General features: G+C 40.5%; 1 protein-coding gene across 1 annotated transcript in view; it reads right to left on the bottom strand.

Annotated features, from left to right (window-relative positions):
- The window catches only part of TRHDE (thyrotropin releasing hormone degrading enzyme), a 583,967-nt gene extending 573,390 nt beyond the window's left edge, over window positions 1-10,577 (bottom strand). Inside the window, exons 1-2 of the mRNA XM_084956344.1 lie at window positions 10,529-10,577; window positions 9,457-9,604 (exon numbers count right to left, since the gene is read on the bottom strand). The gene's annotated coding sequence lies outside the window, so the exon portion shown is untranslated. The remainder of the gene's footprint in view (window positions 1-9,456; window positions 9,605-10,528) is intronic.
- Between the last annotated feature and the right edge of the window lie 2,265 nt (window positions 10,578-12,842).

Raw genomic sequence — 12,842 nt, 5'->3', positions numbered from 1 at the left:
TCCCTCCCCAGGCACTGAAATCTTTTTTGTGGGGGGAGGGCCATACCCACAGCAATTGGAAGTTCCCAGGCTAGAGGTCAAATCAGAGCTATAGCTGCAGGTCTATCGCACAGCCATGTGCCATCTGAGCTGTATCTTCGACCTACACCACAGCTCAGACAATGCCAGATCCCTGACCCCACTGAGTGAGGCCAGGGATCAAACCTGCATCATCTCGGACTATCCAGATTCGTTTCTGCTGTGCCACAGCGGGAACTGCTGAAATCTTAAAAGTACCTGAATGAGTACAAACTAGGCCCTGCATTTATCCCCAACCCCATGTCAACATTACAAGTCAAAGCAGTTGATACCTATAAAGGGGAAAAAGATATATCTGGAAAAATATTAGAATACTCTGAGGATGATACACATTCTGAAGGAAAGATAACAAATAGAACACCCTACACAAAAACTAAAGTAAGCTAGTAAGCTACACTGTAAACCAACTAAAATAGAAAAAATAAAAATCATTTAAGAAAACAAAAACTAAGAGTTCCCATCATGGCACAGTGGAAACAAATCCAACTAGGAGCCATGAGGTTATGAGTTTGATCCCCAGCCTCGCTCAGCGGGTTAAGGATCCAGCATTAGGGTGAGCTGTGGTATAGGTCCCAGCTGCAGCTTAGATCTGACATTGCTGTGGCTGTGGTGTAAGCCATCAGCTGTAGCTCCAATTTTTTTTTTTCATCTTTTTGCCATTTTTTGGGCTGCTCCTGCGGCATATGGAGGTTCCCAGGCTAGGGGTCGAATCGGAGCTGTAGCACCTGGCCTACACCAGAGCCACAGCAACTTGGGATCCCAGCCGTGTCTGCAACCTACACCACAGCTCACAGCAACGCCGGATCGTTAACCCACTGAGCAAAGGCAGGGATCAAACCCACAACCTCATGGTTCCTAGAGGGATTCGTTAACCACTGCGCCACAATGGGAACTCCTGTAGCTCCAATTTGACCCCTAGCCTAGGAAGCTCCATATGCCAAGGTGGGACCCTAAAAAGAAAAAAAGAAAAAAAAAAAAAAACACTAAAGTAAGCTGATACTTTTTTTAAATAAATAAAACTGACAGGAAAAGAAAAGATAAAGTGTCAAACAGATAAGTTTTAAAAATCCATACTTGATGAATTTATACTGAAAATTTTCTAAAACTTTTAAATCTTTTAGAGTGAAAAGGCAGATAACTTACAATGTAAGAAGAATCAAATGGATATGGAATTTCTCAACAGTAATGTTGATACATGAAAATATTATAATAATGTGATAAATTCATTGAGTAATAAAAAAATAATTAAAAAAGAAAATATTGTAATAAAAATCTTCAGAATGTTGGAGAAAAAGAGTTTTGAATCTGTGACTTTACATCCAGATAAACTGTTACCTAAATGTAATCATGAGATAAATTTATTCACAAGCTTAAGAGGTCACAAAATTTATTATACAAAGACTTTGAAAGAACTCTTGAAAAACATACTCTAACATAAAAAAGTAATGAATCCAGAAGGAAACAATAAGACGTAAGAAGGATGAGGCAAATTTTAATTTACTTTTAACAAACAATAACCAGAAATATATATGCATAAAGACCTAAAACTAAAATTCTAAATAACAGTATGATGAAGTTTAAGGGAAGCTGTCAGAGGAATATCAATGATAATAGAATGGAAAACATACCAGGAAAATAAAAAGTAAAGCAGGTTATAAAACTTTGGGTAAAAAAAACATAAGGAAAAGAAGAACATCATATATTTGTAAAAAGAACATAACATCAAGAATATTATTAATCATGAATACATATAGGTATGTAGCCCTGAAATTTTTTTCTTTTTAGGGTCACAGCCACGGCATGTGGAAGTTGCCAGGCTAGGGGTCGAATCGGAGCTGCAGTTGCTGGCCTATACCACAGTCACAGCAACGCAGGACCCGAGCCACATTTGTGACCTACACCACAGCTCATAGCAATACTGGATCTTTAACCCACTGAGCAAGACCAGGGATCGAACCCACATCCTCACAGATACTAGTCAGATTTGTTACTGCTGAGCTACACCAGGAACTCCGGTATATATTTTTTAAATCACTGAATGGAGAGATAAATAAGCTACAATCACCACCATTGTAGGTAAAGATTTTAACATATTCATCTCAGAAATGAATAAGCCAAGCAGAAAACGTACAATTCCCACAATAAGCTTGATAACATAGAACATTATAACCAGTAACACAGATTGCATATAATTTTTTAAGCCCACAGGAACAGTCATAAGAATTCATATTTTAGCATACTTTTCAAAACATAATACATTTACTGGATTGGCATTTTATCTATAATTCAATGTTGCAGACACCCCTTGAGAATTTCATAATCTCTTTTTAAGAGCTAGCCATAAGAATGTAGGCTAAAAGTCAACACTTGCTTACCTGCTATTTTACAATTTATTTGTCTTACATCTCATGCCTTCTGTTTTACTTCATTTAGTAGATAACTCCTATGAATAAACTGTATTTTCCCAGTTATGACCTCTGTCTCCCATAATGAATATCACAGTCAGAAACAGTCTTTTGAAAACCTCTGATAATAGACGTTATTATCTTTATTATTAACAGTTATTTAGTATCATGTCTGGAGAGGAAGGTAAATGTGTATTTTGTTTTTTGCCTTTTTTTTTGCTTTTTGCTTTTTTACAGCCACACCTGCAGTGTATGGAAGTTCCCAGGCTAGAGGTAGAATTGGAGCTACAGGAGTTCCCGTCATGGCGCAGTGGTTAACGAATCCGACTAGGAACCATGAGGTTGCGGGTTCAGTCCCTGCCCTTGCTCAGTGGGTTAACGATCCGGCGTTGCCATGAGCTGTGGTGTAGGTTGCAGACGCGGCTCGGATCCCGCGTTGCTGAGGCTCTGGTGTAGGCCGGTGGCTACAGCTCCGATTCAACCCCTAGCCTGGGATCCTCCATATGTCGCGGGAGCGGCCCAAGAAATAGCAACAATAACAACAACAACACAAAAAAGACAAAAAAAAAAAAAAAAAAAAAATGTCTCTCATATGGAGTTCCCACCAGGGCACAGTGGGTTAAGAGTCCCACTGCAGTGGCTTGGGTCACTGTGGAGGTGGAGGTTCGATCCCTGGCCCTGTGCAGTAGGTTAAAGTATCTAGCATTGCTGCAGCTGTGGTATAGGTTGCAGCTGTGGCTTGGATTCAGTCCCTGGCCCAGAGAACTTCCATATGCTGCTGGTGTGGCCATAAAAAAAAAAAAAAAAAAAAAAAAAAAGAATTGGAGCTACAGCTGCCGGCCTACACCACAGTCACAGCAACGTGGGATCCGAGCATGGGATCCCACCCACATCTGTGATCTACACCACAGCTCACGGCAACGCCAGATCCCTGGCTCACTGAGCGAGGCCAGAGATTGAACCCGCATCCTCGTGGATAGCAGTCAGATTCCTCTCTGCTGCCCCAGTGGGAACTCCGAAGGTGGATGTTTTGAACCACAAATAAATTGGAATTTCAAAGAGTCACATAGACTGTGGAATGAGAATTTGCAGTATTCTTTTGCCCTTCTTCCAACAATAGCCCCCTATTTTTTTTTTCTTGTCTTTTTAGGGCTGCACCTGGGGCATATGGAGGTTCCCAGGCTAGGGGTCGAATCGGAGCTGTAGTCAAGGCCTATGCCAGAGGCACAGCAATGCTGGATCCAAGCCATGTCTGCAATCTACATCATAGCTAATGGCAACGCTTGATCCTTAACCCACTGAGCAAGGCCAGGGATCAAACCTGAAACCTCGTTTCCCCTGTGCCATGACAGGAACTCCAATAGCCCCTTATTTTGATTCTTAATCTCCTCTCTTACTCTTAGTCCATGCATATTATATAAAACTAAGATCCTATGGGGACGAATACACCCTAGAACTAAACCAAAATCCACACTGCATTCCATTGGCCTCAGAGATAGTTTCACTGCTGGCTTGCAGTCTGTCTCAGGACTGACCTAGGAGCTACCAGAAATGGCGTCCTCTGCTTCTGATGAATTTTAGCCTGAAAGGATGCAGCAGTATTTTTGCCACCACACAGAAAAAGCCTGCCTGAGAACCGAGCCAACACAGAGGAAGAAAGGCCCAAGAGACAGGGAGACAAACAAGATTCTGATGACATTGGAGTTTCTTTGTCCATCTGTGTTTAAAAACTGAGCTCTGCACTGAAGCTTCCAGGTACATGGACCGTAAGTACATTCCTTTTGTTACTGAATTCATTTGGGTGGGGTTTTCCATAACTTTCAAATAAAAGTTTTGATGATATGATTTGCTCACATTGTTCAAAAATTCACTCTAGGAGTTCCCGTAGTAGCGCAGTGGTTAACGAATCCGACTAGGAACCATGAGGTTGCGGGTTCGGTCCCTGCCCTTGCTCAGTGGGTTAACAATCCGACGTTGCTGTGAGCTGTGGTGTAGGTTGCAGACGCGGCTCGGATCCCGCGTTGCTGTGGCTCTGGTGTAGGCCAGTGGCTACAGGTCCGATTCGACCCCTAACCTGGGAACCTCCATATGCCGCAGGAGCGGCCCAAAGAAATAGCAAAAAGACAAAAAAAAAAAAAAATTCACTCTAAAGGTAATTTCAGAAGATAAAACTCAAAAATATTTTGAACTATGACAATATAATTGAAACGGAATCTCCCAAATTACAGTGGAAAAGAAACATTTAGACGCATAGATTCTTACATTTTTAGTAAAATGTCAGTCTGTTCAATTTTAATTCAAATTTTAGCTCTTCTAAAGGCAGATATTCTTCTCACTGCAACCTGGGTCACATGCTCATCCTTGTAACTAGGTGGTTGAGCAGTGTACCAGAAGAGAGGGATAAAATGGGTAGGAGGCAGATGAAAGCAACAGATATTCACTACGGTTATGTGTGAACAAGTATGAGCATTACAGGAAAGTGTAGGAAAGCATTTTAATTTTTTATCTCATTTATCAGATTTTAAAATTTGTTAAAGGAGCTTATGCCTTATTTCAAGAGTTTTAACTTAAAAGATTTAGATTGTCCATAAAACCTAATAATATGCAAATCTGTATGCATGACCAGATGGAGATTCAAGGGAAGGGAATCAATAGCTTTCATTAGATTCTCAGAAGAGTCCATGATGCAAGAAATGGTTAGGAAACATTACCTTGCAGAGAGTAAGGTGGTTCTGATGCCTAATGAACATTTTTTCTAAGGGAAACATATCCACCTTTTGCGGTGACACAAGAGAGCCTATTGGTTTATCTTACATGTTCTAACAGTGGTTATAACTGGTGATGGGATAAGGGCTGGATTTTCTTCTTTGAACCTTTTCTGTACTTTCTACATTGTCTATGATGAATATGAATTATGTCAGTCATATGAAAAGTTAATTTTTTAAAAATGTGTACTTATATCCCTCAGTGTATCATAAAACTTGCAGGTCCAACATAGCAAGAAGCCACTTCAATATGTAAATCAATGGGCAGTATAAGAATGAAGTATCAAAATTCAAAAGGCATAAAAACTCAAAGTAATCAAACATCCCAGATTCTCTGAACTAAAATTGTGCAATTCTCATAAGATCACTAATTACCCAAACATTCAAGATGTTAAAAAAAAAGGAAGAAAAATGTGAACAACCACTCCTAAATCAATCCTGCTATCAAATTCTATTCTCATTCAAATGCTCCCCCAAGAGCTTTAAAACCTCATTGGTGAAGAGTGTCCTCCAATAAAATGTACCGTCATACTCTGTGCCAAAAGAATAATAAAACTTAGCCAAGATAATGACCTAAAAGTCGTCTCCACTGGGTGAGTCAAGGTGGGAAAAGACTCATTCCTGCTAGTGATAATTATCCCTGAGTAAATTATTTCCTAACTAGGATCTCCCAAAGGTGACTTCTTCCAGAGAGCTCCTACAGAGAAACCAATAGTCTATTAGGGTTTATTTTAAGGTCATAATCCACTTCCTCTTTACGCTTCTCCCTTTCTTTTTAAAATTTCTGGAATATATTCTTCAATCCTCTCCAACTGAAAAATAACAATAATAATATCAGGTAGTATTAAATGGAGTAGTGAGCAAAATGTCCAATATGTAGAAAAGGCTTTATCATCATACATTTATTCATTGCTTTCTTCATTGAACACATATTTATTGAGTACCCACCACTTGCCAAGCATCATGTTAGGTTTTTAATATCCATTAGCGATGAAAGCTGATAAAGACCAGGCTCGTATGCAGTTTTTCATTGCACAGGGAGATGAGCAATAAAGAATAAACATAATAAGCAAACTAATAGTCTGTAAGGACATGATAATAAAAAAGTAAAGCAGAGTTAGGAGATTAGGAGTGTCATAGGGGGGCTGGTACATGGTGAATTGATCTCTAAGTAGGGTGATCAGTGCAAGCTTTGTTAAGAAGGTAAGATTTGAACAAAGATTTGAATCTTAGGAAGTGATCCCAAAAAAGCACCTGACAGAAGAACATTCTAGGCAGGGAAAAATTAGCACAAGGGCTGTTGAGTGAAGAGCATAAGTGACCTGTTTAAGGAACAGGCAAGGCAAGAAAGGACCAAGAAGAGGGGAGGGCACATCAGGAACAGCCTTGGAGGTTTTTGTTAAGGACATGGATTTTCTGAGAGAAATGGAATCCACTAACCATCGCTGTGACCAGACTTATATTTTTAAAGATCTGTCCAGCAAGAACAAGCTATTGCAAAAAGACAATAGAAGACAAAGCTAGAAATAAGAGGTAGACGCTGATAAAGGCGGTAGCAGCTGAAGAGGTGAGAACCAGCTGGATTCAGGATAGTTTTTGGAGGCAGAGACAAGTGAATGCGGGGTTTGAGAGAGAGAAACGAGGATGACTTCAAAGGTTTTGGCCCTAGCAGCTGAGGAGAGTTGCCATCAGTGACCTGGAAAAGGCTGTAGGTGCAGCAGGTTTAAAGGGGAAGTTGAGGATTTCAGTTTGGGATATGTCATGGTTGTTGGAGATGTACATTAGCCATCCAGGGGATATAGCTAAAAAGCAAGGGGTCTGGAATTCGGGAGAAAGGTCTGAGGCAGAGATTAAAATGTAGATAGGAGTCATCAGCAGATGGGTGGTGTTTAAAATCATTAAGCTGGCTGAGGAGAGGGAAGAAAACAAATCAGATTAAGTTCTAAACCCAATGACACGCCCATATTAAATAGCCCAAGCCCAGGGAAACGACAAAATTAAAAAACACAAAAACCCAGAAAGGAACTGAGGATGAGAGACCTGTAAAGTAGGAGAGAAACACCATAGTATTTGGTCTATGCAGTAACCGGTTACTATTATTATTCCCATTTTACAGATGAGAACACAGAGGTTTAGCAGTTATGCTGCCCCCTCTCCCCTGGGTTACACAGCTCTATCATCTGGATTTGACTCAGGTTTATCTGATTCCACTATCTGGAATGCTAAACTGCTACCCACCTGATCTTCAAGGCAAGTCTCTCCCAATGGCTTTCTTTACATACCTCTCAGATGCTCATTCTCCTACAGTGCATTATATTAAGGCTAAAATATTTTGATATCACTCTCCATTCTCCCACTGCTTCTGGCAGATCATCTTAGATCCTTCTACCTTCAGTTCTTTTTTTAATGTGTCTTTGTTTCTTCAAGGCATGTTTGATTCCCCTACAACTCCTTGCAGCCTTTCTTGTTATCATCTAATGACCTCAACACTTCTCAAGATCCGTTAATGACTCTGAAGTTGAGATAATTCAATATGAGTGTGGGTGATTACCCAACAGCTCCTTTTCCAGTGCTGAGACCTGACTCAGCCTAAGCAGCCAATATTCTGATACTCTGTTCTGCAAACAGAGCCTCCTAGACTTGCCTACAGCCCACATCCTCACACCCATTGATGCTAATGATCAACTTCTTTAAGCCCTATAATTCCTGACCGCTCAATTTCCTTCTTGTTGGACACCCTTGACTTCACTTCCTTCCCTGTTGAGCTTTCAAGACAACTCAACCTTGTAGCTACCCTGCAACCGTATCTCTCTTCTGCTCCCTCACCTCAGCAGCTAAGAATGGCTGAGGGAATCACAGCACAGCACAGCTTGCTACTGTGTTATGGTTTCCAATCTTCCATGGACCCTCAGTGTTGCTGGGCAATACTTTTGTATGCTTGTTTTGGTTCTCTTCTCTCTCCCATTCCCCAAGCAGCTATTCCAAGCCTTCATCACTCTAATCAATCCTCACCCACTCCACCCCTACTACACACGCCATCCCCTTCCAAATCAGAAAACCTTATCTCCTTCCTATTTCAGAAAGAAAATAGAAGCCATCAGCCACAAACACCCTCTACTTCCAAATTCTGTACTCCCAAAATTAAATCATTTAATTTACCTGCCTCTCCTTCCTTACTTTTTACCTTATAGGAATTAATGTCTGTTATTTAAAACTAACCCCTTTGCCCACTCTCTGGATCTCATCACCGCTTACTTCTTCCCCTCTGCCTCCTGTGTCTTCAGCCTTTCTCTCTCCCATGGTTCCTACGTGCAGCAAATAAACCTGCTCTAGTGTAATAAGAAAAAAACAGTGTATGTGGACTTTTATTCTCACACACTTTGAATCAGGGGTGCTTTCTTTTCTCTCTCCCCACTGGAATCCCACTGTTCTTTACAAGCTTGGCTCAAAAATTTCCTTGGTTCTACAATCATCCCTAACTGGAATGTATCTACTTGAATTTCCATAGCATCTTTGAGTACCATTCTTATCCCATACTGTAGTTTATGCTTCCTCTCTTTGTGTATGTCTTTCTTTCAACACTTTCATGTAGTGCTTACAATGTCCTATACACCCTTCTAAACACATTTTAAAATATTAACTCATTTCAACAACTATTAAAAATATTTACTCAAATATCTGTACATACTTCACTGTAATTATATCATATCACATCATATACATGAGTGCTTGAAGGAAAATTCATAGTGATGTATCTTGGCCTCTCTCTCTCTTTTTTTTTTTTTAATTTTTAGGGCCACACCCACAGCATATGGAAGTTCCCAGGTTGGGGGTCGAATCAGAGCTACAGCTACCAGCCTACACCACAGCCACAGCAACACGGGATTCAAGCCAATTCGGTGACCTACATCACAGCTCACAGCAACACCGGACCTTAACCCACTGAGTGAGGCCAGGGATCAAACCCACATCCTCAATGATCCTAGTCGGGTTCATTACTGCTGGGCCACAATGGGAACTCTTTGGCCTCTATTACACTCTTGCCTAATACAAGTATTGAACACGCACAAATGCATTGAAATAACTTGGATATCATATAATCTTCCTACCGATGCCAAAAACACCACATCCTGTCTTGTAGAAAATGAAGACACATCTTACATGGTCTTTTAGTTATGTTGGAAAAAATTGTACATAGTCAGATTTACCTTTGAAAATCTCTTTAGAAAGTTGCCACATGATTGAAGTCCTTCATGTTATCCTTCAGTAACTCTAGAAAACCTGGTGTTCCTTCCAGTGTTGCAAGAGATATCTGTTTACTGTGCTGAGTGCCAAATGAGGTCATTGGTTTGCATCCTATAAGACAATGATGTAGCTTTAAATCCTAGAATCACTTTCAGCTGTTGATATGTCACACAATGAGAGGCAGGTGAAAACTGGAAACTGAAATCAACTGACAGAACTACAAATTCTTATTTCCTAGCCCACAGTCATACACAGCATATGCTTATCAAGTGTAACAGCAGGTAAACTTGCCCAGATTTCTTGTGCTAACCGTATCTCATTGAATCTGAATATATCTATAGTAATTCTGTTTACCATTAGGAAATGATTAATGCTGCCAATTCATTATAACATACCATCAACTATAAGAAGAATCCCCATATTAGAAACGTTAAAATATGTATCTTAGAATCAGTAAGTATAGTATTAACATTTTTAAACCAAACTGTAAGATCCTTAGGAACAACAACAACAAAAAAAAAAATCATTTTTTATACCCTACAGAGCCTTGTAATATAGAAAACAATCTTTTTTTTCTTTATGTTTGCACTCATGGCATATCAAAATTCCCAGGCCAGGGAGTGAATCCACAGCTGCAACAATGCTGGATCCTTTAACCCACTTCACTGAGCTGGGAATCAAACCCGTACCTCCATAGTGACCCAAGTTTTGCAGTCAGATTCTTAATCCACTGAGCCATAGCAGGAACTCCTATAGTAGATAATCTTTTATTAACTTTACTCAAATATATGTAAAAACCAGCTGAAATTTTTTAAGTGTGTTAGGGACCATCTCTTAACATATGAAGAGTCATAATGAATCAGGATCTTATAATGTCACTAGAATAAAATAAGTCCAGAGGAAATTTCAATTAAGCACTGTTAGGCTACACCCTGCAGGCCTACAAATCTTCTAATTTTTCCCAGACACAAGAATGAAGAAAGAGCCAAAGACAGCAAGAGAGACATCAAAGGTTTATTGGATATGGGCACTTACAAGTTAGAAGAAAAGTCCTGGAGTGACGTTCCACAGTGGATGGCAGACTGCAGGCAGGACACGGCAACAGTCTATTCACTGGGAGGAGGCTACCCTTTACGGGGAAATTGACATCAGATTGGCTCATCAGTTACCAGGGAAACCAGCAGCTGGGGCAGGGGGCAAGCAGGTAGGCAGTTACTGATTAAGCCCTATGATTAGGAGGATTGACTGGTCATGTGAGTGAGGCAAGGCCTGGTTGAGCAGGGGATGGACCGGGAGCAAGAGAACAGCCATCTTGAGTGAACTGACCATACAAACACATAATCAGATTTCTCTTTATTAGAAGTATAAAACCCAAAGCATAAAGCATTTTGATCCCCAGTATCCATTTGTAAACAAGTATAATCTCATTAAGACAAATCCTAAAAACAGTATGGAAAATAGGCAACAGGTTCCCTGTGAGTTGTAGGTAGAACCAAGAAACTGAGCAACCAATGAAATTTGCCATCTTTACTCTTTATATATTATTGGCTCGGGTTGGGGGGCCTTTTATCATTGTGCTTATGCCCTGCCCACAGGGGTAACTTCTGCCTGTGCTTCCACCACTGTCCACTCCTTTACTAGCTAAATTCCACCCCCTCACACCATTCTCCAGAGCTCAACTAAGGAACAAAATGTTACAGATGAGTCAGAGCCTGAGACTGACCCTGGATCCATTGCACAAGTGAACAGCAGCACCAAAGCGAAATTAGAGACATTAATTCCCAGTTCGTGGCTGGGTGAGTCAGACTGGTGTGCCCTGTAGGTCAACTATCATGTGAGAGAGAATTGGGAATCTGTGTTTAGGTTTCCTGACCTAAGTCTTATACTACAGCATTTGCTAGACAGGACCATCAGGCAACTACTCAGATATTATTTTCTATTTAAATATCGTTCTTAGTGTCCATGCTCTTAGTTTCCTAGGACTCTTTTGGAAGCCATAATAAAAAGAATGATAAATTATAGATTCCAGCAGCAAAACACCCCACACCCCACCCAAGACCCTTAGAGTGAATCTCCTCTCCCCATTCCCACAGCCATTCCTACTGCTTTGGTGTTGCCAATAGTTCTAACCATCTGGGTCCACAGCCATTCAGTCTTGGTCCCTAACTCAATTCTTTTCCCCTCACACCTAATTGCCATCCAAGGGAAGACGGGCAACAATACCTGAGCTTATTATAGCATGGGAACAGCCTTGACCTTCATACACAGAACATAAATGAGGAACAAGCACCTAAGCCATTGAATGACTTCAAAAGAAATTGGATATATAGATAGACATGAAATTTTGGTAAAACATAGACTCTTAAAAATTTTTAAAAGAAGAAAAATTAGAGAATTGCTCAGGAAGTACTTACTCATCTTCAGTGGATAAAAATTTATGTCAAACATTATTGTTCTAGGTATCTTATGTTTTGTTGGCCATTTTGCTACCTACCATTAACACTATATTGCCTACTAAGATAAAATTCAAACAGGGCATGTTATTATCACTTTATAGATATATGCATGATTTCACTGTTCTTAGGATCCTGGGCTTCTAGAGATGAAAAAGACATGAATGATCATTAAATCTACTCCAAATATTTATAGATGAAGAAACTAAGATGTAAGGGCCTTTTTTGATGCATTTAGCTACTGATTAGGAGTTCCAGTTGTAGCCCAGCGGAAACGAATCTGACCAGTAACCATGAGGTTGCAGGATCAATCCCTGGCCTTACTCGGTGGGTTAAGGATCTGGCATTGCCATGAGTTGTGGTGTAGGTCACAGACATAGCTCGGATCCTGCATTGCTGTAGCTCTGGTGTAGGCCTGCAGCCGTAGCTCAGATTCGACCCCTAGCCTGGTAACCTCCATGTGCCTTTGCGGTCCTAAAAAGCAAAAAAAAAAAAAAAAGAACTAATGCATTAGGCAACTACACTTTCACTAAAGAACCGCAGCCACAGTGCCTGATTAGAGGTAAGAAGTAGAATAAGAAAGAGAATTTTTTTTTTGTCTTTTTTGCCATTTCTAGGGCCGCTTCCATGACATATGGAGGTTCCCAGGCTAGGGGTCTAATTGGAGCTGTAGCTGCCGGCCTATGCCGCAGCCACAGCAATGTGGGATCCCAGCCACATCTGCAACCTACACCCCAACTCACGGCAATACCGGATCCTAACCCACTGAGCAAGGCCAGGGATAGAACCCGCAACCTCATGGTTCCTAGTTGAATTCGTTAACCACTGCACCATGACGGGAACTCTGAGAAAGAGAATTTTTATTCTTTCATCATTTGTATGAGAGAAGGGTGTAC

This window comes from Sus scrofa, chromosome 5 (assembly GCF_054392235.1).
Source record: "Sus scrofa isolate SSC_HxYL_T2T_F1_AM1 chromosome 5, Sscrofa_HxYL_maternal_Yorkshire_Landrace_v2.0, whole genome shotgun sequence".
Classification (NCBI taxonomy): Eukaryota; Metazoa; Chordata; class Mammalia; order Artiodactyla; family Suidae; genus Sus; species Sus scrofa.
The sequence above is the reverse complement of the archived record's forward strand: the minus strand, read 5'-3'. Positions and strand labels throughout refer to the sequence as shown.